The following is a 22,445-nucleotide window of genomic DNA, read 5'->3' on the forward strand; positions in this document are numbered from 1 at the left end:
TGAAGGGGTTTTTTTCTCCCTTTTTTGTTATGCTTCCTCCGGATCCTAACCTTCCAGCCTTCTTCACTGAAAGCGCCCATGGCAGTGGCTATACTGCAGTGAAAGAGATCATATCAGTGGTGTGGTAAGAGGCACAGAAGCTAAAAAAAGAAGTACGGCAACCCAACAAAAGTTTCTGATTTTAAAAGCCAAAACTAAAGGAAAATTCCAACGTGTAGGACAATACTGGTGCAATCTGGTAAGGTGACATTTTATTGATATTTATCCCCAAACACAACAAAACTGAGAATTGCAGAATAAGGAGACTGGTATAAGCCAATTTAAAAAATGTTTCCTTCTTCCCCCTAAATTGCCCAAAAAAAAAAAAAAAAAAAAAAAAAAGTCCTTCCATCCTTCCAAATTGGAGCATGCCACAAGACTTCCAGAATGATCAACACCTGATTCTTCAAGATACATGAAACAAACACAGATAAATGAAGGTAAAGAAAGGCATTAGAGAATTTCTTTTCCTTACAAAAGCATCACATATTTTCCAAAAACTATAAGATTTAAACTGGAAAAAGTTAGGATATTGAAAGTAAGAGCAAAAATTAGAATTGTGCTATTATCAAACTTCACTTGCTTTAGACTATGAAGGATCCCTCACAAGATCTTAAAGGGGATACCGCAATTTTTATAAAGCAATTTTCAAAATGATAGAAAGCCTTTCGTCTACATTTCCTCCATTTTCTTCCTATTGCCAAACTTGTCATATTTTGGAAGTGGGAAAGATTATTGACAGGAACTATAATAAATGTTTCTAGATGATACAAAGAGCAAGCATATATCTCTATCCCTTTTTATTTACTAAGACATAGATATGCATACGGATGCATGGTGGATGGGCAATTTAAAATTGTTTAATTATATTTTTTTCTTCTTGTCTGTCCCTTCAGCACCTTGCCTTTAATTTCCAGAAGTGGTATTACACATAACAAATGAACAAGGGGATAACAAATGCTATTTCAGTCCAGACCCAATTTCACCAAATAATTTCACTCAAGAGCTGTAAGTACCCTTGAAACCTAAGGAATGCAGAGCTGCTCTGAATCCAGCTCTTTTTTATACTCACTCTCTTTCATCTGATTCCCACTGATGAAATAAATACATTTTAAAAAGAATTCAATGATATAAAGAAAACCAAATATATTTCCCCCTTACTTCAAATTATAGCAACTAAAGTAATATATAATCACTTGTGTATGTCTTCAGGGCTATATATAACAATCATCATATTGCTTCTAGTATTACATATATATGTACCTCCTTCATATATTCCAGCTCAAATATTTCCTGGAAAAAGGATTCACATTTCACAATTTCATTTCCATTTCTGAATTATCAAGCAGTTTTAACGTAAGAGTTGTCTCTGCACTGCAGCTGTTGTCCAGGGAAAAACATAGTGTGCCCATTAAATGATCTAATTATTTTAAATAGAAATTACCTTAAAAAAAAATACAAACTGAAAACTGAAACAGCCTCCTACCAGTGGTTTTCAGTTACACTGAAAAGAAATGAAACTATAATTTTGATTTTAAAAATCAGAAGAAAGGAATGAAAAACGAAAACAAAACCAGGCAAACAGAGCACCAGGAACTGCAAATGGGCCAACAAACCAATGGCCCTTTCACACCTCTAAATCATTGCTTGAGAGTCTAAATACATATCTCCCTGACTGACCACACTATCTTGTGCAATTAATCATACCAAAGGAACAGGGTTTCCTTAGAACCCGAGTTTTCCAGTGACTAGGACTGTTACCGGGATTTTAGGAAAAAGACGATGGTTTTAAATTCTCCAAACTGATTATTTCCTTTAGTTGTGACTACAACTTTTGTGGGAAAAACAAACCTACAGCTTCCTTAAGATTTCTCTAGAGCATATTAAGTGGCTCATGAATGACATCCCAGTGCATGCCAGGCTGCACACTCACTGCACTGGCAATCCACCACGGAGGGAGAAAGTCTCTCCCTCAGTCTGGCTCCTTCTAAACTGCTGAAGTGGGATTTTGTCTTCTTCTGGAGATCTCATGGTGCACACCGCTTCTGTGTTACTTCAAGTTCCCTTTCCAGAAGTACAACCAGACATAACACAGACTCAAAAAGTGACAATGCTCAACTACCTCAGAAGGCAGAGGTGTTTGGCACTTCAGGAAACAAGTTGGGGAAAGAAATGGGATCAGCTTTACCTACATGAGGGACAGGAATACTATCGAAGGAAAAGGAAGAAAGTCTTTCACCTGTTTATATGAAAAGAAGCTGAAAGCAAATCATTGGGGGGAAAAATCACCTACAGTTACCATCAGCCCTAAACAAAACTGCTACCCACTTTTTCTCAGAGTTGCAGCTGTGGCTAGCCTTGGAAAGTGCTCTAAATCAATGGGTACACCCATCCTGGGTGGCCTGGCACCCTCAAGGCCTCCCATTGATATCTGGAGCCCTCTACCAAAAGCTCTTTTGGCCTCAAAAGAAATGTCTGAGAAATCTGCCTTCCCAGGGGCCCACTTCTGCTCACCCTCTAGTGCCCCTTTCCAGCCCTGGCTCAGATGGAGTTGGGCTTCCAAACCCATCCCAATGGAATTCTCAGATGGCTAGCCTGATAATCTTTAAAGGCTCCTTCAGAGCTGTGGCTCTGACTTTTATCTCCTCTCCCAACCTTCTGCCCTTTTTGTAGGCTCTCCCAATTCCTTTTCCCTCCCGCCCACCCCCACTCCTTAATTTGAAGATCATTGACAGGATAGGCTGTAATGAGTCCTTCAGAAACTGTTATGATCTACAGTAACAATCTCTGCACCTAATTCACAGATTATTGACAAGCACCGTGGGCTCAGTGGTGTCAAGTTGTACTTGTGGTTTCAACACCTTCCAGCAACCCACAGACCAGCTGGGCCCTGAAGGACCTGGAGTCCGAAGAGTTTAGCTGCCCCTTGAGTGGCAGAGAGATGAGTATCTGTCTATATCTCAGCTCCCTCAAGTTGGCCTGGGCTTTCTTTCAGGGTTGGGCCAAAGGAACTATAAAGGCTCTTCAAAGCTTAAAAACAAAGCGAAAGAGCAAACTTAATAAATGAGAGCTCATCCTTAATAATCAATCAGCCATCTTCTCCACCCCCAAATAGTTACCAAACTCCAAGCCACACACAGCCTGGCTTTCATAGTGAGGCTTGGGTTCATCAAGAAGGGTCTGAGGTATGGAGGGTAGAGGGAACTCGGAACTTGGCACAGACTCAGTGGGCCCAAGCTAGGGTGGCCCATCCTCCGAGACTGCTCTCAGGGTGGGGCACGATTGACTACTCTTAAAGCAGGGCGCTCAGCCAAGAGGCGCAGGCTCAGGCATGGACGCTGGGACAAGAGACCCCCAAATGCCCGCTCCGCCCCCAAAGGGCTCTTTGCTGTTGCAGAAAAACGGGGGCCTGTTGCCAGCCGGGGTGGTTTTTCCTGCTTCTAAGGAGTCAGTCACTCGCTGCCCTCTCACCAGTCCCCAAAGATGGAAGGGCTGTCTTCCCGCTAGCTGCCGTGGGGCGTGGGATTCCCGCAGGGGCTGAGGCCGCCTGAAACCACAGAAATGACACTGCGCTGGAAAAGCTGGGTGGCATTCCCAGGCCTAGGCCACCCACTTCTTTAGTTCTTTTTCATAAACTAGGGGTTGCGCTTTCTTCCTGGGCCCTGGGAAGTTGGGGACACACAGCCCGCCTGCAGCCAGGTGCGACTCCTCCCCTATCCCCCCTCCTGGCTTCGCCCTCCAGGTTGGGACCCCCCAGGGGCGGAACCGGGTCGAAATCTCCAGGCCACTGGTATCTGAACAGCAAGCAAATACCTCCTTTCACGGGTCGCCTCCAAGATTCTGCGGGCTTTGGCCTCCCCACCCACCAATAGCCTTGAACAGCGGCTGTCACACACCGTTTGTTGGCGCTGGTTCCAAAACTGGCCCAGACTTAATCATTCTGTAACGGGGACTCGGTTTGTTTGTTTGGTTGGTTGTTTTGTTTTGTTTTTGTTTTTGTTTTTGTTTTTGTTTTTTGTAAAGCAAAGGGTGGGTGGGTTGCCTGTAGCGGGGAATCCCGCTTGCCTGTTATTTAGGTAGGATTCCGGGTAAAAACTGATCAAAGCCTTGATTCTTTTCCTGCCACGGTATCCAAAGTCATTTATTGAGAAACACAAGCCGAGATTCGATTCTGGAATCAAATGGAGAAGACATCTCTCATCGCACTGAACACCAGTTCCCCTGAAAACACAATCTCGGAACCAATGATTTGAGAAAGTGGGAGGAATAAATGTTAAGATCAACTTAAACTTGCATAACCACAGTATTAAATATTTTTAAAAGTAATTCTGTTATGAAAATTAATCTGGTTTCCTTCAACAGGGAAATTTTTTTAAAAAATAACTCCTTAACTTCTTAAGATTTTTATTTTAAAGTTAAAATTGTAAGTACATCCCCAAAGATTGAAATCATAAAACACCTTGTTGAGATCATCTGTTCCTTTAACACTGGAATTGTTTCAGTTTGATTTTAAACAGCTAAACAAACCTATATTTCCCCATCATTTTACATTCAGAAGGTCTGTCATTTCTATAGTTTATCTTTCTGAAAGAGTTCAAAGTGTTTATACCCTTATTTGCTCACCAAAGAAAAAGCCAAACCTCTTTCTTATGTAGACAGGTACTTTTGGAAGTGTAAAAATACTCCTCTTCCCCTAGGATAATTTGGATTTCTGGTCATTGAAAATGCTGAATTTCAAAAGAAAATACTCTTTACCATTGGCATACCTTCCCTGAAATCCTGTGGCTGAGATGCTGAGATAAAAGAAGAAAGGTGTCAGGCACCTGTTTCTTAAATAATATCTGGAATTTAACTGCCATCCGGAAAGGAAAAGTTTGATCAAGATTGGTTTGGGGGATGGGACACATTCAAAGCAGAAAATGGCCTCTTAATTACACTCTGAAAATAAACAAATAAAAAACGAGCAAGTTATTTCGTTTACTCAGGGACTCAGTGACAGTTCTTGAAGGACCTCGGAGGGCATACAAGATGCTGCTGACAACGTCAAAAGAGCAAGCAGAAGCATCTTCCGTTTCATTATTATTATTTTTTTTAATGTGGACAGAACGGGAGAAGTAATTTGCTTGGTTTTCCACTGCTACAGAAGAAAGTTCTCTCTCTCTCTCTTTTTAAATCATGCTTCTCTACGTGTTTTACTATCTCAGATTCTAAAAAGAGTCCCAAACCCAAAAGGGGGTAGGGGGTGGCAGGGATGTGAGGAGGAACAGGTTAGTCTTTATTTTTTATTGAATTAAAATTGTATCATCTCCTTTTTATTTTTTATTGAATTAAATTATATTATCTTTCAAGGATATAAAAACTTGTTTCCTCGCCCCATCTCCTTTTTGGAGGGTAATAAAGAGTTTTATCTAACCCCAGAGCAAGGTTCTCGCGATTTCCAGGACTGGCGCTGTGCATCTCCTACTGTGTCCAACAGGGGGCGCTGGTCACGAACCTGCGCCGCGGCTCAGCGCCGCTTCACATCTGAGCCGGGTTCCAGCCCCGGAAGGCGAGAGCCGCTCGCGGGGTCGAGTACAGAGCTTTAGTCTTCGTGGATAAAAAGAGATTAAAGGCTAAATTCTTTTTTTGGGTGTGTGTGTTGGGGGGGGGAGGGTTATCAATTTTAACCAACTACGAAAATGTAGAGCTTTTTATGCTTTGATGTTCTTATAAAGAAACTCCTATTGGCTGAGGAATTACACGGTTTCTGAGCCAACACTGCAGCTACAGTGTGGGGGAAATTATTTAATTAAAAATATATTTTTCCATCTGTTCACATGATCTTTTTAGAAGTACTTAAAAAGCTGACACTGATCCCTTTGGCCTGTTAACCCTGCCCTAAGTTTCAAATACTTTAGCTATTTCGAAGGCCCTTCTATTAATTTGAAGGGGAAAAATAAAAGAGACCCAAATATTTAAATCCCCCCCTAAACACTTACTGTTCTGCATCCCCCCCCCCTTTTTTCCCCTTAAACAGTGGCTTTTGTGTGACTGACATATTTCACGACTGCCGATTCTGCAAAGCCAGGTATAAATGACAAGAAGCGGCTCTAAAAAAAAAAAAATCTGATGTTGGACTACATAACACCCATGTATAAGATGAAATCTAAATAATATTGTAATCCACCCACCCCCACCCTAACTTAAAAAAAAAAAAAAAACCCTTCACCTGTATTTAAATAGCGTGTCTTTAATTACAGCAGTTGGGGATGCATGAGGCTGAAATGAAATTAGCAGTCATTACCAGTCCTTTAACTCTGTGGTGCTTTTGATCAGCACTAAATTAGCTTTCCAGTCCTAACAAAGACTCTACAGCAAGCAGTGGGCTGTAAATAAGACAGCGCGACCTGCCCTCAACACCTTTTCTCTTGTCAATCATAGCTCTATCATTCAGCCCAAGATTAACCTTTATCTACCAAATTAAAAAAAAAAAAAAAAAGAACGAAAGAAAGAAGAAAAAGAGAAAAGAAAAAGGAGGCGGGAAGGAAATGCCCCTGACCACCGCATATCGCAGTAACTGAGGTTCCTAGGAGGCCCCTTCAAATTGTATTCTAATGTAATGAGTTTGTGTCAGAATCTGCAATTTCCAAATCATGGCCCCCCCACCTCAGCCCCCAAGACCTCTTCAGTATATTAGAAGAGTCACAATGCTGTTCAGGTAGGAAAGGAATCCCTTTCTCCGTATTACTATTTGAGTATGGGCCACCCTCCATAAGTCAACCTGCCAGTAGCCTCTCCTCCTCCATTACTCTAACAAAATTTTGGGAGAGGAGGAGATGTTTGAGGAGAAAACATTGATAATTTTAAGGCATATACATAAGTTTCTGGGATGAAAACAATCAATTTACTCCACTAATAGTCTCTAGTTTCTAAGCCTGCGGAGAAAAACCACCAACAGCAACAACAAAAACCCAGCTGCTTTTCCCAGTACTGAATTAAAAAAGTAAAACATTGATTCATATTGCCATTAGAGGGCGCCAGAGAGCAAGCCCATCACCTCTCGCACAACTTCGCACAGAAGCCCTCCTAGCTTCCAGCTCCGCCATGCTCTGTGATTCCTTCTCTCAGGTAATATTTCCTGCTTATCCTGTCCTCTTGTATCTCTAGCCCCCTCAGTGTCAATCTCTATAAAGAATGAGGTGTCGCCATGTCCCTTTCCTTTGCTTTTTTTCACAGCCCCTCCCTAACTACCACCAAAATAGTTAAGACGCCAGATGAAATAGTAGCAACCCCTTAATGATATGTACCTTTGGGCTCAAATCACTCTTTCCATTCTATGTAACCTTGGTCTGGAGAAGGATTTTTTTTTCTTTCTTTCTTTTTTTTTTTTTTTGTAGGGATGAGATGCTAGAATTTGACATTTTTAAGATGGAAGCCTGAAATTTTTCATTTCTGCATTTCTCTCTGGGGGCTCACGGATTTCTACATTTTCAAAGAAAAAGAAAAACACACACCCTTGCAAGGCAACTGATTATGTTCAGCACTAAAACTGTTCAGAAGAGAATAAAATAATGTCTTCATTTCTGCATTTGTTAAAGAAATCAAAATTAGCATTTAATTCCAAAAGTTAACGCTTTCAGACTTAAATCTGCCTGTGTTAAATGACTGCCACACAGGGTGTATTTCCAGATCTCTTAAAGGTCAAAAGAAAAAAAAAATAGAATGAGAGGGGAAGAAAGTGAGTTGGGGGGGGTGGGCGGAGAGGAGTGAGCTAGCAGTGAATGTCAAAGTTGGGTTGCAAGCTACTTACATGTCCATGCCAGATCAGGGTGTTGTCTTGTAGCAGTTTGATTGGCAGGTAAAAAAGCGAAAGAACGTGAGGGCTTCCTGAGCCTCTTGTCAGCCCAAGCTTGATCACTTCTCACCGGACAGAACGAGTTGAAGGAGCTTGCAATTCCCCTCTCGTCCTCCATCCAAGGCACCGTGAATCCATTTCGGCTTTTCTTCCCCCCAGTCTCTCCATCAGCCTCCTGCCTTCACCCGCTTCGCCTTCCACCAGCCTCCAAGACCTAGCCTAGCTTTGCCACTGCAATCCCCTGCAACAAGAAAAATCGTTTATGGCTTAAAACCCCAAATGGCTGATTTTTTAAAAGAGAGAGAGAGAGAGAGAGAGAGGGAGAGGGAGAGAGAGAGAGGAGTGAGAGGGTGAGGGGGAGAGAGGGGGAGCGAGAAGAATGCACCCAGAGAACAACAAAAAAGTCAGTTATCCTAACACTGCTCTATCCCCCCACCGTACAGAAGAAGAATAAAAAAAAAAAAGCTTTATGTTTTTTCAGTGGGTATTCAAAGATAATTTGATGCCATTGTTTCTGCTACAGATGGTTCTTTTAAATACAATAACACGGCTCTTTGTGCAGGCTACCCACAATAAAAATCGAAAGCGTTCCCCTGAATAACCATTTTGTTCTCTCTTGTATGGGGCCAACAAAAGATGCCGTGAGGTAATGGGTTCTGTTTATTGAAGCCATAGAATAGGGGTTTGATAAAGATTTTTTTAAAGCAGAAGACCTTGCAAGGTCGGGCTGATCTCTTCATATTTTTTTTATTAAAATATTTGTCCAATAGATTATTCCTTGGTGCAGCTGCAGGTTTCCTCCTCAATTTTTAATCAGCCCAAACATCTGTCTCTTTGAGGACGCTTTAAAAAAATTTGCAATTGTATCAATGGTGCAGTAACCTTATCAAATCCTGAGTTTTTAGGCTCAGTGCAGGCAAAGGCAATGGAGTTTCAATTCTATTTGGGGTGGGGTGAGATGGGATTGGGGGAGAGGAGACACAACAACCCCAGAGAGACTGAAGAAAATGAGGCTTTCCTCCCTCCCCACCCCCCACGCCGCTGTTGACCATGCACAACTTGCATGAGTCAGACACAGATCACTGAGGACTTGAGGTATCTCTCCTGATCTCTGCAAGCTGCCATCCCTGCATGCATGTTGGATGGAGGCTAGGCATGTTTTCTTACCATGCTTGCCTTCTCCTCTGGCTAGGTCTCCAACCTTGAAAACCTAGGATGGGAGCCCAGGGGGAGGAGTGGAACAAACTAAAGGGTAGTCTCTAGCACCCAAAGGGTCCCATTCTTGGCTCTCTTTCATTCACTGTTAGCTAGCTTTGACTCATTGATTGCTATCCTGCCAGGGGACTGGTGGCCACAGCCGGCCTGTTACAGCACCCCATCCCCTCAGGCTTGTTTTCACAGCCACCCTGCTTCCTCCTTAGTTCCATGCGGAGCCTCTGCCTCTCCTAGGCGGGTAAGCCCTGCTACCTAGACTTAGCTGAGGTCAGTATCAACTTTGAGAGAGCCTTGGAAACCCTCAGGCAATGAGGGCGCTGCATGGGGGGATGGCTAGGTTTTTCTACCTTTCTATAGGAATTAATGCCAGGGCTCTCCAGGCCTCCAATAGTCCAGAGTGACAGTAATCCACTTTCATGACTTGTGCTCTGTGTGTTGTCACTTGTGGCAAGACAATAGTCTGGGAAAATGGCTTTAATCATAAAAACAAGTTTTCATTGGGTTCTCTATCTCTGCCCCTTGCCCCATTTAGTCCTCCTTTTCTTCCCACAAACCCAGTCAAATAAAAGAAAGATAAACGCTCAAATGAATGCCTTGACAAAACTGATCTTCGCTTCTAGTTTCCCTTTTGGAAACAATACTGTTACTGGTTTACATCTGGTCTGGAAGTCATCTAATAAGGGATTCTTGGGGACTATTACTTAGACACCTGTTACAGCCTTCCCTATGAAACTTGAAAAACAAATGAAAAAAAAAGGGGCAGAAAATTAAATTTTCACATGGTTGTTCCTCAGTAATTCATTTTAGATCTCAGGGCGAACACCTTAATATGAGTTTGAAAAGAATGAAAGTCAGGGTAGTACCAACAAGTTATGCATGTCCCAACCCTCTCTGGATCAAGAAAAGTGTGTTTGTATAAGCAAGTGTCAGTGTGTTGGGGAGGGGAAATGAAGAGCGTAAATCAAGAGCCACCTTTAATAGAACAGGCTAAGGAGTGTGTACCTGTGACTTCAGGCATGGTAAGAAAAGTGGGGAGCATTATGCAAAACTGAAAGTCAATAGTAGAAACATTTCTTCCAACTAAAGGAGTGGGAGAGGGCAAATGTAAATGTTTACTCCAGTGTTTATAACTTTGCATTAAAAAGGTAATCCACTGAAATAACCTGGAATGATCTCTTCTTGCTTCCCTTGTCATATTTTTTTTCTGAATATCAAAATTTACAAAAGATGTCCCAACCTGATAAGAAGCTATTTTTCTTTTTCTTTTTCTTTTCTTCTTCTTCGATTTTTTTTTTTTTTTTAACGAACTGAAATAAGAATCTGAATTGTTGTCCTCTTTCCACTGCGGGAGGGGCTTGGGGCCCCCCCAATCTAAGTCTGTAAGATAGGAAGGCATCAGTGAGTAGCCTAAGGTGACTAGAGGTGAGTAAACCTCACACATTTCAACAAACAAATCTATTCAATCCCAGACATAAGGAAGTTCAAAATCTTTCAAATGGTCTCATTTTCTTGTGAAGGATTAAGAAGATCGTTTCTGTAGGCAAGTCCCCTAAAGTTGTCTCAAATGCTGAAATGCAGTGACACTCTATCGACATGGGGGAAGCCTCAGCCTTGAACTAAAAAAAGAAAAAGTGTAATGTGTTAAGGTGAAGGGCCAAAGTGGTAAACTGCCGTGGTAGGTGAGGGAATCCAGAATGAGTCGTCTGCAACTGGAAAACTGTTTTTAAAAAAATCTTTACCCAGAAACTAAGCTGACTGGTCAGCTCCTTTTCTCAGAGCAAACACACACTACCAAAACGATCCTAAGTTGTGGAAACGGCTTTCTGTGGAGGTTGAGGAGTTCATGTGAACCGAGTCAAGGGCGTTTATAGGTGACTCTGAATTGGAAACTTCACTATTGAGACGTGCTTTGGGGCCAAAGCAGAGCTCTCCAATTCTACAAGGGGGAAGCTGTCCTGGGGAGATGTGGGGCTTTACCTCAGGCTCCTACACTGGGATGCCGGTGAGTGAGTGGCATTCAGCACGAACAACTCAGTTTGAGGAAAGATGGAAGGAAGGGAGAAAGAGAAAGGAAAGGTAGAAATAGCATTAAAAGGAGGATTTATGCGAACTAATGGCAGAGAGGATTAGCAAGAGGGGCTCCCGGACCTGGTTTTAAAAAGGAGAGTGCTGCCTGTAAGGAAACACTGTACGCACGATCAGGGTCTAGATGTACCAGCGACCCAATGGGCATACACATCACGACTTTTACAGAAATAGCATAGTGTCATGCATTAGCCACCAGCTACCGTGCAAGCTACAGCTTCCTTCTCCCCAAGCAATCAATCATCCACTAACTGGCCGGTCTACCCTCTCTGCACGTGGAAGTCAGTCGGACTGGGACGGCTCGGCTCGGGCCCCCAGACCCTCGGCCTGGCTCTGGCTCTGGCTCTGCGGCTCGGCCTCCCGGCGCCGGCTCTCCCGGGGCCCGGAGGCGCGCGGCGGGCGGCGGCCAGCAGTTTCTCCTCTGCACGCGTCAGCCGGGCTCAGTAGGAGCGGCCGCGCCAGGTCGGAGGGGGCGGCTGCTTCCCCCATCCGTGGAGGCCGATAACGGCGAGTGCTACTAAATATACCACGAGACTAGGAACGTGTTGCTCCCCTCAACTCGCCCACCTCCATGCCATTATTCACTTGCGTCGCCACTTGATGCACACTGCTAAATGGGCAGCGCCGCCAGGCAGACGTCTCTGCCGGACAGGACCCGGGGAAGGACGAGGTTTCGATGCCAGCTTTACAGCCTCTAAGCTCTAACTCAAGAAACGCGCGCGCGTATTGAGGACGGAAGCCTTATTTTTCAAAGCCTCTGGAATAAGCTTCTAGTCGGAGCCTCGCCCTTCTGTCCCCCGCCCATCCCCCCACCCCCCGCCGCTTCCCCCTTCGGTCCTTTCCACCGTCAGGGAGACCTGAGGGGCAACTGGGGCTAAGTGGGAACGAAGGAGCCTTCTTAGACCCCGCGGACCTTCCCGGGTTTCTGTGTCCTGCGGGATGGGTCAGCCTTGACCTATTTCGCTCGCGTTGGTAAGCGGAGGCTCCGCCGGCGGGCGGGCGCGGGTTCCCCTGAGCCGGGGAGAAGCTGCAGCCCCATCGGCCCGCAGGCCCTCGCGCGCCGCCCGGTTTCCCGCGCTCTCGGTGCTCTGTTTCAGCGCGGATCTGTTCCGGGCCCGCGAGGCCTGCATCGCCCGGCCCGGCCCGGAGAGGGAAGGTTAAGGCCCCTTCTCCGAGGGCCGGGCTGCGCCGGCCGAGTAAGTGGGAAGCCTGGGTCCTCGCGGCCTCCTGCAGGCCCGGGCTTTCCAGGCCACCCTTCCCCACGGGCCTCACGGGCCTCTGGGCTGCTGCGAGGCGCCGGCTGGCGGGTGGGAGGGCAAGGTTCGCCCGACCCTAGGTTCAATTTTCTAAGGGACGTTGGCAATAGCTGTTCCTCCGCGGGAGCGCACAGCGAGGCCAGCGTGGTTTGTTCTCTACTGCGTCGCGTGTAGGAGCGCGAGCTCGGGAGAGTCCTGGGAGCTTTGGGAGACGTGCATCCTCCCCGAAGCCTGGACGTTGGTCACCTCAGGGCTTTGGGGACGGAAAGTCGGGAACCGAGCTCGGGCCAACCCGGCAGCGGCGCAGACGCTTTCGTTGGACGGCGGCCCCCCAGGCCCTCCAGCCCGACCTGGAAAGCTCAGGTGGCAAGGGTGGGAGTGCGGGCTCCAATGTGGCCTGCTTTCCTAGTGACCAAATACTCAGCAGGGTCTTCCTCCCCGCGGGAAAACTTCTGAACTCTCTCAGGTTCCCTCAGTCTTTGTTTTATGCTAGGACACCGGGGTCTAGAGAAAGGTGTGCTTTTATAACTAAGAGGGAAGTTGGAGGAGCCAGTAGCAAGGCCTATGGGGCGCATTCATCAATAGCGTCTTTTAAATTTTCTTGTTATAGGGGTGCTTGGCTCAATCTGAAGAGTGTGAGACTCTTGATCTCGGGGACCGTGGGTTCTAGCCCCACGTTGGATGTAGCGATTACTGCAAAAAATGGATAACATTTTTACAAAAATAAAAATTCTTGTTATATATGAAGTGAAATTAAACAAGCAATCAAGTTTTGTTTTTGTGCTAACAATATTAATTTTAAAATGTTAAATATTCAATGCCATGCATTTTGTGACGCTTTCCCCCCCAATTTCTTTCTTTTCCAATAATTCAGAGTTTCAGTAAATGGAAATGTTTCTGGGCTCTCAACCTCTGAGTAACAGGGTAATAGAGTAAGGGGAAGCGACCATGGAATCTTTTGTCCTGTGTCTCTCTGGCTTATCTTTACCAGTACCATACTCCTGAGATTGCTTCTTGTATCAGTCTAAGCTAAATAAACTTGCATTTTGGATAAAATATTATTATCATTTGCTGGACTTCAAGAATAACCTAAACTGGGGATATTTTCCAGATGTACACCTTATGCAATATTGTAACTACCAGTACATGGTTGGATTTGATAGGCTTATATTGGAACCAAAATTCACATAGTGTAGCCCCATAAGTACAATTGCAGACCCAGGGCAAAAGATGCGTGTATGTAAAAGTTTGAAAAAGTATCCTAAAGTGTGGTGAGTATTCTTTGTTTCTCTATTTCAGAGGCCCAAGGATAGGCAGTTAGGGTGGCCTATCATACATTCTTAGAGTAAATATTGCAATGAATTTTGGGAGAAAGGGAGCATACCACTTAGGGTTTTGACTGTGGAAGGGAGTTAAGGATCTCAGGAAAATGATTTTAGGCAGAATTTCTTTTTTTTAAAGATTTTATTTATTTATTTATTTGTCAGAGAGAGAGAGAGAGAGAGAGAGAGAGAGCGCCAGCGGGAGAACACAAGCAGGCAGAGCTGCAGGCCGAGGCAGAGGCAGAGAGAGAAGCAGGCTCCCCACTGAGCAAGGAGCCCGATGCGGGACTCGATCCCAGGACCCTGGGATCATGACCTGAGCTGAAGGCAGCGGCTTAACCAACTGAGCCACCCAGGCGTCCCTAGGCAGAATTTCTATTTACACCTCCCCTTCCGATCCTTCTCCTATCATTTCTTCCTCACCCTTGAAGAAAGAGCAACATTCTATTAGCTTGAAGGTAAAGAGAGGGAGGGAACTAAACTTTAGTGAGCATCTATTATTTATCAGATATTTTTCTTTTATCTAAATCTCATAAAAATCCTATAAAGTTGGAACTATTACTCCCCCCCCCCTTTTTTTTTTACCAGCGTAAGGGAAGATCCAGCTGGGTTAAATATCTATGGTCACACAGCTGGCAAATAGTAGATCTGGGTTTCAAATCTAATTCTATAATTCTAAAACCCAGGCCAGTCTTTAGAATGTGGTGGACTGAGTTCAAATGGACTCAAGCAAGCATCATTGGGTTACTGACTGTTGTGAGTAGAGGAGGAAACTGGTTGTGAACAGTGTGTGGTCTTGTCTTTTTCCTCTTTCCTTTCTCCACTTGATCTTGGCCAAAAGGCCGAGAAGGACCCCCTTTCCTTTCTCTGGATGGCAGCCTCTTAATTCTGGCTTTCCTTAGGAACTTTTGGCTATGATGAGATTGACTTGAGGCAGGGATTATAAAAGTCTATGTCTTTTTCTGTGCCATACTCAAGTTGGACCAAGAGTGTAAAACTCAGTTTTCTGAATAAACATCTCAGCTGGCATCAGGTTTAAGGCTGCCCATTGGCTGGCTTGATCAAGGTAATGATTTCATGAGGACAGACTCATACGGGTCAAACTAAGTATCACTCTTAAAACCCCGGCCTCAGCAACCAAAAGGGTGGGAGGGAAATATAGTAATAACAGAACACATGACTGCTAATTAACCTTATTAAGAACTGCAAACCAACGAACATTTATATTTTTATTTTCTCAGAAAGGCAATTAAATTTTTTGCCTTCTATTAACTACCTTTCCCCTCCAGATAATCACCTATATCAAAACCACCCTTTAAAAGGTCAGTAGAAATTATTTTTAAGACATTCAAATATAAAAAAAGTATTGTTATTTTAATAGGCACTGTGGATAGTTTAATTTGTATCTTGTATTAAATTAAACATATGGTGAACAGGGTATAATAGATTTTCTGTAATTTAGCTGCCAATGTGGCAACAGCAGCCAGTTACTCTCACCAGCAGACTTGTCAGTGGTTTGTTTACTAGCTTATTTGAATTAAAATAAAGCTTCGCTTCTGCTGACTGCACATCATTATCTATGAGACCATAATCCTGCTAGCAAATCCTATATCTTCCAGAACTGGCTCTTTTGTTTGGGATTACTGAGAGCTTAGCCTATAACAAAGAGGAATAAGGCATCCCTCTCATCCTCATAATTAAGTGTGGGGACTAATTTAGAAACAAACCCAGAAAGATGTACTATTTGGAGTTATATTTCTATACAGAAGGAGGAGAAACAGGATAGGCCAAACACCCGATTGTTAACAGAATGTTTAAACTATTAAGCAAGTGTACTACAGGAATCCAAGCTTGTTAAAATTAAGAGCAATAGCAAATAAGGCATTGATGGCCTTTGCACGGGGCAGTAATTCTGTATGAAGGATCTGAAGGTATGTTTGGGAAGAGGAAGTATTAGGGTGTCAATTAGGAAAAGATGTGCTGTATGCCATGTGAATGCCATTTATTTTGTTCTTCCATCATTCTAATAGGTCACACAATTAATAGTGATTGTTACGGGCAGAGTTATTAAAAGGCTCAATAAAAATAGCTAAAATAAAAATAACACTTTTTATGCGCTAGAAAAATACAACTCATTAGAAATTGTTAACATTTACTTGCAAGGTGCATAAAATTTAGCAAAAAGAAAAGAATGGATGATTTTTCTTGGCTCTTTCCATATATGCAAAACAAATGCGGTTTCCATATGCTCAAAACAAGTCTCCATGAGTTCTGGCAACCCAATTCTATCTGTGTTTAAGGAGAGAATTTCACAACTAGGATGTATACAAAAACAGCTTTTACAATGCACAATCCGTATATAAACTGATGCCTGTTTGTTAAAGAAGAGGGAAAACACAAGGGTTGATTTATCAATGTCTTTAACATTAATTATCACAGATGGGAATTCTGAGGACCTCTGTGAAACCAAACCAGACCCTGGTGAATTATAAAGCAGGTCCTTAGACTTTAAAAAACATTTAGGCAAAGTGACAGTTCAGAACATCTGTTAGCCTTCTGTCTGAGTATAAACTAGATGTCATGGAGTGCACAGCTGTAGGCATTTTAGGCTTTTTTGCCAACATCTGTCACAGCAGTACAATAATATAGGTAATTATCAACACCTTATATAAACTGTTTGCTATTTTAATTTTTAGAAAGAGTAAAATTAGTGTTACAGTCCTTGGCAAAAATAATTGAGATGAATAGAATCATTTTTCTCTCAAAGATGAATAAACAATCTGATAATTCTTTGAAAACACACATTTTAAATATTTTCTGCAGCCAATATTGGTATTATACTAAGCAAAAATTCTAAGTGATTTTTTTTTTTTTTAAGCAAGGGCCAAAGTACAAGTAAAGGTAGAAAGAGGCCAGAAATTGTGACTTAGAGCAACCAAAGATGATGTTTTGTGATAAAAATATAGAGTTTGTTTATACCCCACAATGTGGCATTAACTGATTCCATATTCATAAAGATTAAAAATTCATTTTATAATGTCGGTACAGCAAAGCCTGTGTAATGAATCATAAAAATTTGTCTTCCTCTTCTCTCCTTGCTCTTCTCAGTCCTAGAAATTTGCGGAGAAATGGCATATAAAATTATAATTCATATCCTGCCATCTTAGTGACTAAAGTTAATTTGAAAAGGGTCAGCACATCATATAAATCCACGGATCCTTCATTATTTTAGTGCCACCTGGTAATGGACTATCTACAGTACGCATCCTAAGATACTGGGCATTACTGTCTCACATCTGATTCCTTTGACCTATCCTATCATTGTTTTTCAGTTTAAAGAACTCGAAGCAGCAAGACCATATTCCAAAGCACCTGTTCTGAGGAAGATGCCAGTCAATAATGTCTTATTGAAAGACCAGGCCCAGCTAGAGGAAATAAAGGAATTGAGCTGCAGTTGGATTTCATCATCTAAACATGCAATGTAATCTTAACCAATTCATTACACACTCCTTTTGTTTCCACTACAAAAGGGATGTTACCTTTGTCAGAGGTTGTAATTCCAGTATGTTCAAGCAAAGACAAGGGAGAAATTGAAAAACTGCTATCAATTCTACCCATAGCCAGGAAGAACTGTAGGGTCAGAAGGTCAATATCACTGTCCCTTGTACAGTTTAGACTAGACCACAGAAAGCTAACTACATTGCAACAGAAAGGTATCATAACGGGGACTCACACAAAAATACTACATGAGAATAGGAGTAGGAAGTCATATTCTTGAACACATTTGATTTAGCACATGAAGAATCAAATGAAGTGAATCTCTATTTGGGCAATAGTTGTGGATGCTTAAAAGAATGCTTTCTTAGGACGATCTTGCAGAGAAGGGAGATTTTATTAATGGGAGGTCACCATGGCAAAAAAAAAAAAAGAAAAAAAAAAGAGTCACAAATGTTAGTATTCATTATCTAAAGGTCTAGAAAGGGTTGAATGAGAAAGAGAAGGGGGAAGTAAATATGGATATAAAAGGCAGACAAGTTGGCCTAACAGGAAGGACTAAAAATGAAAGGGACTAAAGAAAGAGAAAAACCTGATAGATGGTGACAGAGAATAAGGCTGTGGAGGTTAGGGGAGGAGTAAAAGAGGATATTGATTACCAAATGGAGTATTAAGAACCAAATAACAATTTAGCGCCTGTGAGTGTTAGCACTTCTTAATGAGAGTGATCAGCTGTTAAGAAATGAGTCTTAGAAAGAGAAACATTTAAAAATAATAGCTCAGTAGTATGGTTCTGAAGTCTGTTAAAGTGGGTTCATTTGAGATTTCTCAATGCCAAATTTCTTTACCAGCGAGGAGAAAACAATGTATTTTGACATCTAGAAAAGGGTGGCAAAAAGAGAAAGCAACCCACTTCCCAAAGACCTTGAAAAATATTTCTAATGATGAATTTGATTCCTTAAGGGCATTACTTTTTCCATCTAGTTTCAAGTGTTTGGAACAGAATAATAGCACAAGGATATCTGCCACGTCAGCATCAAAAGTGATTCGACTAACACAGTCTTCACTACAGTGGTGATTTATAAGGAGAGACACACTATTTCAAAGTTTATATTGTGATAAAGACAGATTTGTGTATAAATATTCCTCTTTGATTACTTGGCACACCTTGACTGATAGGAAAAATACTTTGTTAGGGTCCATTTTCTATGTTGAAAATCATTTCCTAGAAGGCCGAGCTAGCTCTGATCAACCCTGAATGAGACACAGTTAGCAGTTAGCATGCTCTCATCTTTGTCCCTCTTTTGTGCTCTGGCCTCTCCCCGCTTTGCCCACTGCCCTCATCTTCCTTCATTAAGTATCTTAATCCAGGCTGATGTTCCCTAGGTAGTGTCCCAGGCTTGCTCCATTTTTTTGCTTTTCAAAATCTGAAACAAATGGCTAATAAATGGATTCACCGTAATGTACTAATGACTGATAATAATGTGTTCTTTCATCAAAGTTACTAGCTCTATGCCAGAAGCTCTCTGAAGGGGGGGTGGGGCACACATCTTGCTAATTTTTGTATCCTCTGGATCGCCCAACAAAGTGCTTTCCTCATGATAAATATACATTAACTTGTAAATGAATATACGCTGAGCGTTATGTTTTTCTCCCTAAATCAAGTGTGTACTCACTGAGAGTATTTATATTTTTATTTTTAAATTCTACGTATTTATTTTTAAAGTTCCTAGCTAGAGAGATACGGTGGTCAAGCTGAATTCGAGTCTTTAAAACCGATACTTCGTTTTTCTTATTGATGTTTATTATAAGCACATGAAAGGGAAATTTAAAAGAAAATGTCATTTTTAATACTACTACTGTAATACCATAATAAATAGCTTAAATTTTCTATATTCCTTTCTAATCCTTGGCTCATAAATATTTAAAAATTATATTTGTAATACACATATTTCTGGATCTTTATGTTTATTTAATGTTACTGTGTTTTGAAAGTGAATTTGTCACTAAGGGACAAAGATTGTAAATATTCAAATTTCTAATGGTGGAGTTATAGAAAGCCCCCCCAAGGTCTGAAAAGACAGTTTTGGATTGGGGAAACTTTTGCAGTGCTCTCTTAAGGCCAGTGTTTCTGAAGGGAGCTAATTTTTTTTATTTCTAAATCATAGGATCTTCTGTTTTAGAAGGACAAATTGGAAGTGTAGGATTTTAGGGCTGTAAAGCAGGCCTTAGATTTAAAAAAAAATCCAAGATGAGATTCAATAGTAGGTACTAACTTTCCATTTTGATTGTCAATAACTGAAGGTGTTTATCCGTCCTTCACAGAGTCTATCTGGAAAAAAGTCTCGGATCTGAGTTTTTCTATCCTTATTCCAAATATATATGACATAAAAGAGTTTGCTCAAAAGGGCTTGGATGTGTACGCCACAGTCACCAGTGTAAAGAAAAATCAAATTAATTTTCCTGTTAACAATCAACTCAGTCACTATCCCACTTGCAGGCAACCCAAAATCCTTTAGAGAAGAAACACTGGACTATTTCGTTAATCACAAGATCATAGTGGACACTTTCAAGTGCTATATCATTAATATTTTTATCCCTATAAGTCAAAAAGATTTGGGAGAACTGCCACAGTGTGGAGTTTAGTCTTGAATGTCCATTATCAGCAAATGGAGTGATAGAATAATGTGATAAACTCCTTTATTGGAAATACACACTTCATTGCAGTTCATTTCTCTCCTTTCCCCTACTGTTATGACCTTACTATCTGCTGTGGTACTTATATATTCAAGGCAAGTAGTGATCCACTTTCCTCAGACACACGCACACACACACACAGGCACACGTGCACACACACACACACACGCACGCGCGCGGGCTCGCCCCTTGACACCCAATTGTAGGCGGCTGATTCATTGTGCTGTGCAGTGTAATCCACCATTTCCTATTTAAGTAGGATGGCATCTAGAGTATTTTTCTTTCCTAACATGAAACTAAAATCTTACAAGGTCACCGCCAATATGTAATAGTATCAGTCTAAACACAGAAGGAGATTGCTTCCCTTTTAAAGAAGGTTAGAGTTCAGAGGATCATAGAGCAAGACCCTCTGGAATTCTCTCTTATAACTCAGCTTGTCCTGAAGGGACCAGAAAATCAGGCCACAGCCCAGACAGAGAAAATTGTGCTACAGAGAAAATGCAGAGCTGATTCTCATCTTGCACCTGCAGAATCTGCTGTCAGCTGTTCAATTCTAAGTTCTGTGGCTTTTCTTGATTCCTGCCTGTTGGCTGGCTAATTTATTAACTCCTTAATATCTGCAGCAAAGCCACATAGGCAAATATTTATGGGATCAAGAAAAACACCAGAATGAAAGGGTGATTGAGCAGGCTGACTGAATTTTGTGTTGACTTCACTAAATCATGAGAGTTTAGAGTTGTCTCAACAGCTGCACGCAGTCCAGAGTGACATCTTAAAATTCAGCCTTGACTTCCTAGCCCGGTTCCCATTCATTCCACCTTCAACAGCCAGCTAGCCATTCAGTACACCATCCTCATTTTATGCTACAGGCAAAAAGCCAACAAAAATATGGTCACATTTAAAAGCCTTTTAAGCAGTGAGCAACTCCCTCCTTTCCCAATTGTTCCCTGCTTTTTCACATTCCTAGTTAATAGGTTTTTAAAGCAGTTTCCCCAACTCTTTTCCTGCCACATACTGTCTTGCTTGGCATCTATGCAGCAAAAGGCTGTTCTTCAAGAGGCTTTTAAATCCATTGTACCTCTTTGTGCCTTTCAACTGCTAACTCTTCAGGTACGGGCTGTGTTTCTTGCTTAGCATATTTTGCATGTTCCAAGCCACTCACAGCAACTACGGCAAAAATGAGGATAAAAATAAAAATAATAAATACAGTCATTTTAAGTGGAGTGTAGGGCCATGTCTGCGGTTTTCTATTTGCTCACAGCATTCCACAGACTTCCAACAAAAGGAGCATTTTCAGGAAGTGTGCAATTCTGAGTTGAAATATAAATAAAAGTTTCTTTCTGTCTTTCTTTTACAATTAAACTTCCCTAGTAAGTCTTGATTGAGGCTTTGCTGTGTCGACATACAGAGATACTATACACTAGGTGTTTGAAAATCCTCTCCCCACCCACCTTGTTTTTATTAGTGGAACAAGGTTAAGAAAAGATGTAAACGGTGAACATCAGAAAGCTTGGATATTGAGAGCTGGTAAAGTTCTAATGAGCTATAGTTAACATTTTTCATCTAACAAAAATTGTCTGCTCTATACCACGAATTGTGCCTCGGCAGTAGAGGTAAAGATGACTAGGAAATACTCTGTCACCGAAGAGGCTCATGATCTAGTGAGGAGGAAGCCAAGTAAATAAATAATCAATCACATATGTATTTTGAGAAATAATGCTTTGTGGCTTTGCTTGAAATTAAAAAGACTTTTTGGCGCAGCGATAAGACATCTAAGGTAGGTAACTATGCGTTCAAAATGGAACTAAACATGCATTTCCCTCCTGACCATGTGAAATAATAACGACGAGTGCTCACTCCTAAATACTTAACAATTGTATGTTCTTTTCGGACCCTGCAATGCTGTCTGCTTTTTCTTCAACTTTGAGACCAGTGATCTCATCGTGTTTCCAAAATGAATTGAGGTTTTTAAGCAATGCAGCCATTATAAATTATTCAAATACTGAAGTCTTATAATATATTCTTTTTTTCCTGGTTTTGTCCGGTGGGTGATATTTTATAGCAAGGTACAGAAAACTAGATTAGCAAAGGCTCTCAAGGATAAAACTATTTGTAACAATCATTTTTATGCTACTGCTATGCCTGGCGCAAACTTTACATTTAAATTATCAGGATTTGTTTGTAATTCTGTTTCCCCTTTAAAGAAAGGTTCATGTTGTTACCCTGCTCAATATCTCCAGTGCCTACCATAATGGTTGGCACATAGGATACATTTAGAAGGAAGGATGGAAGGAAGAAATGAAGGAAGGAAAATGTTCAATCTTTTCTTCACACTGAAGTAGTAAACAGATCTCATCAGCCACCTGCGTCACTCCCCTTTTGAAACCACAGGTCGTTTTTATTTTATACACTGCAATACTTCATAGTTTAGCTTTTAAGATAAGTTTGTCACTCAGTACATTTGATTTCTAACAGCCCGATGCACCATATTTAATTTTTGTT

At 41.8% G+C, this 22,445-nt stretch overlaps 1 long non-coding RNA gene across 1 annotated transcript; it reads right to left on the minus strand.

Moving 5' to 3' along the window:
• Window positions 1-1,375: 1,375 nt before the first annotated feature.
• On the minus strand, window positions 1,376-21,112 carry LOC111147012. The gene is made up of 3 exons (XR_002640581.1): window positions 21,022-21,112; window positions 7,829-8,114; window positions 1,376-1,483 (listed from the first exon to the last, which is right to left on the minus strand). It is a non-coding gene; the product is annotated as an uncharacterized LOC111147012 (long non-coding RNA).
• Window positions 21,113-22,445: the final 1,333 nt, after the last annotated feature.

Source organism: Enhydra lutris, unplaced genomic scaffold (assembly GCF_002288905.1).
Source record: "Enhydra lutris kenyoni isolate GAN:26980312 unplaced genomic scaffold, ASM228890v2 scaffoldscaffold2, whole genome shotgun sequence".
In the NCBI taxonomy this organism is placed as follows: domain Eukaryota; kingdom Metazoa; phylum Chordata; class Mammalia; order Carnivora; family Mustelidae; genus Enhydra; species Enhydra lutris.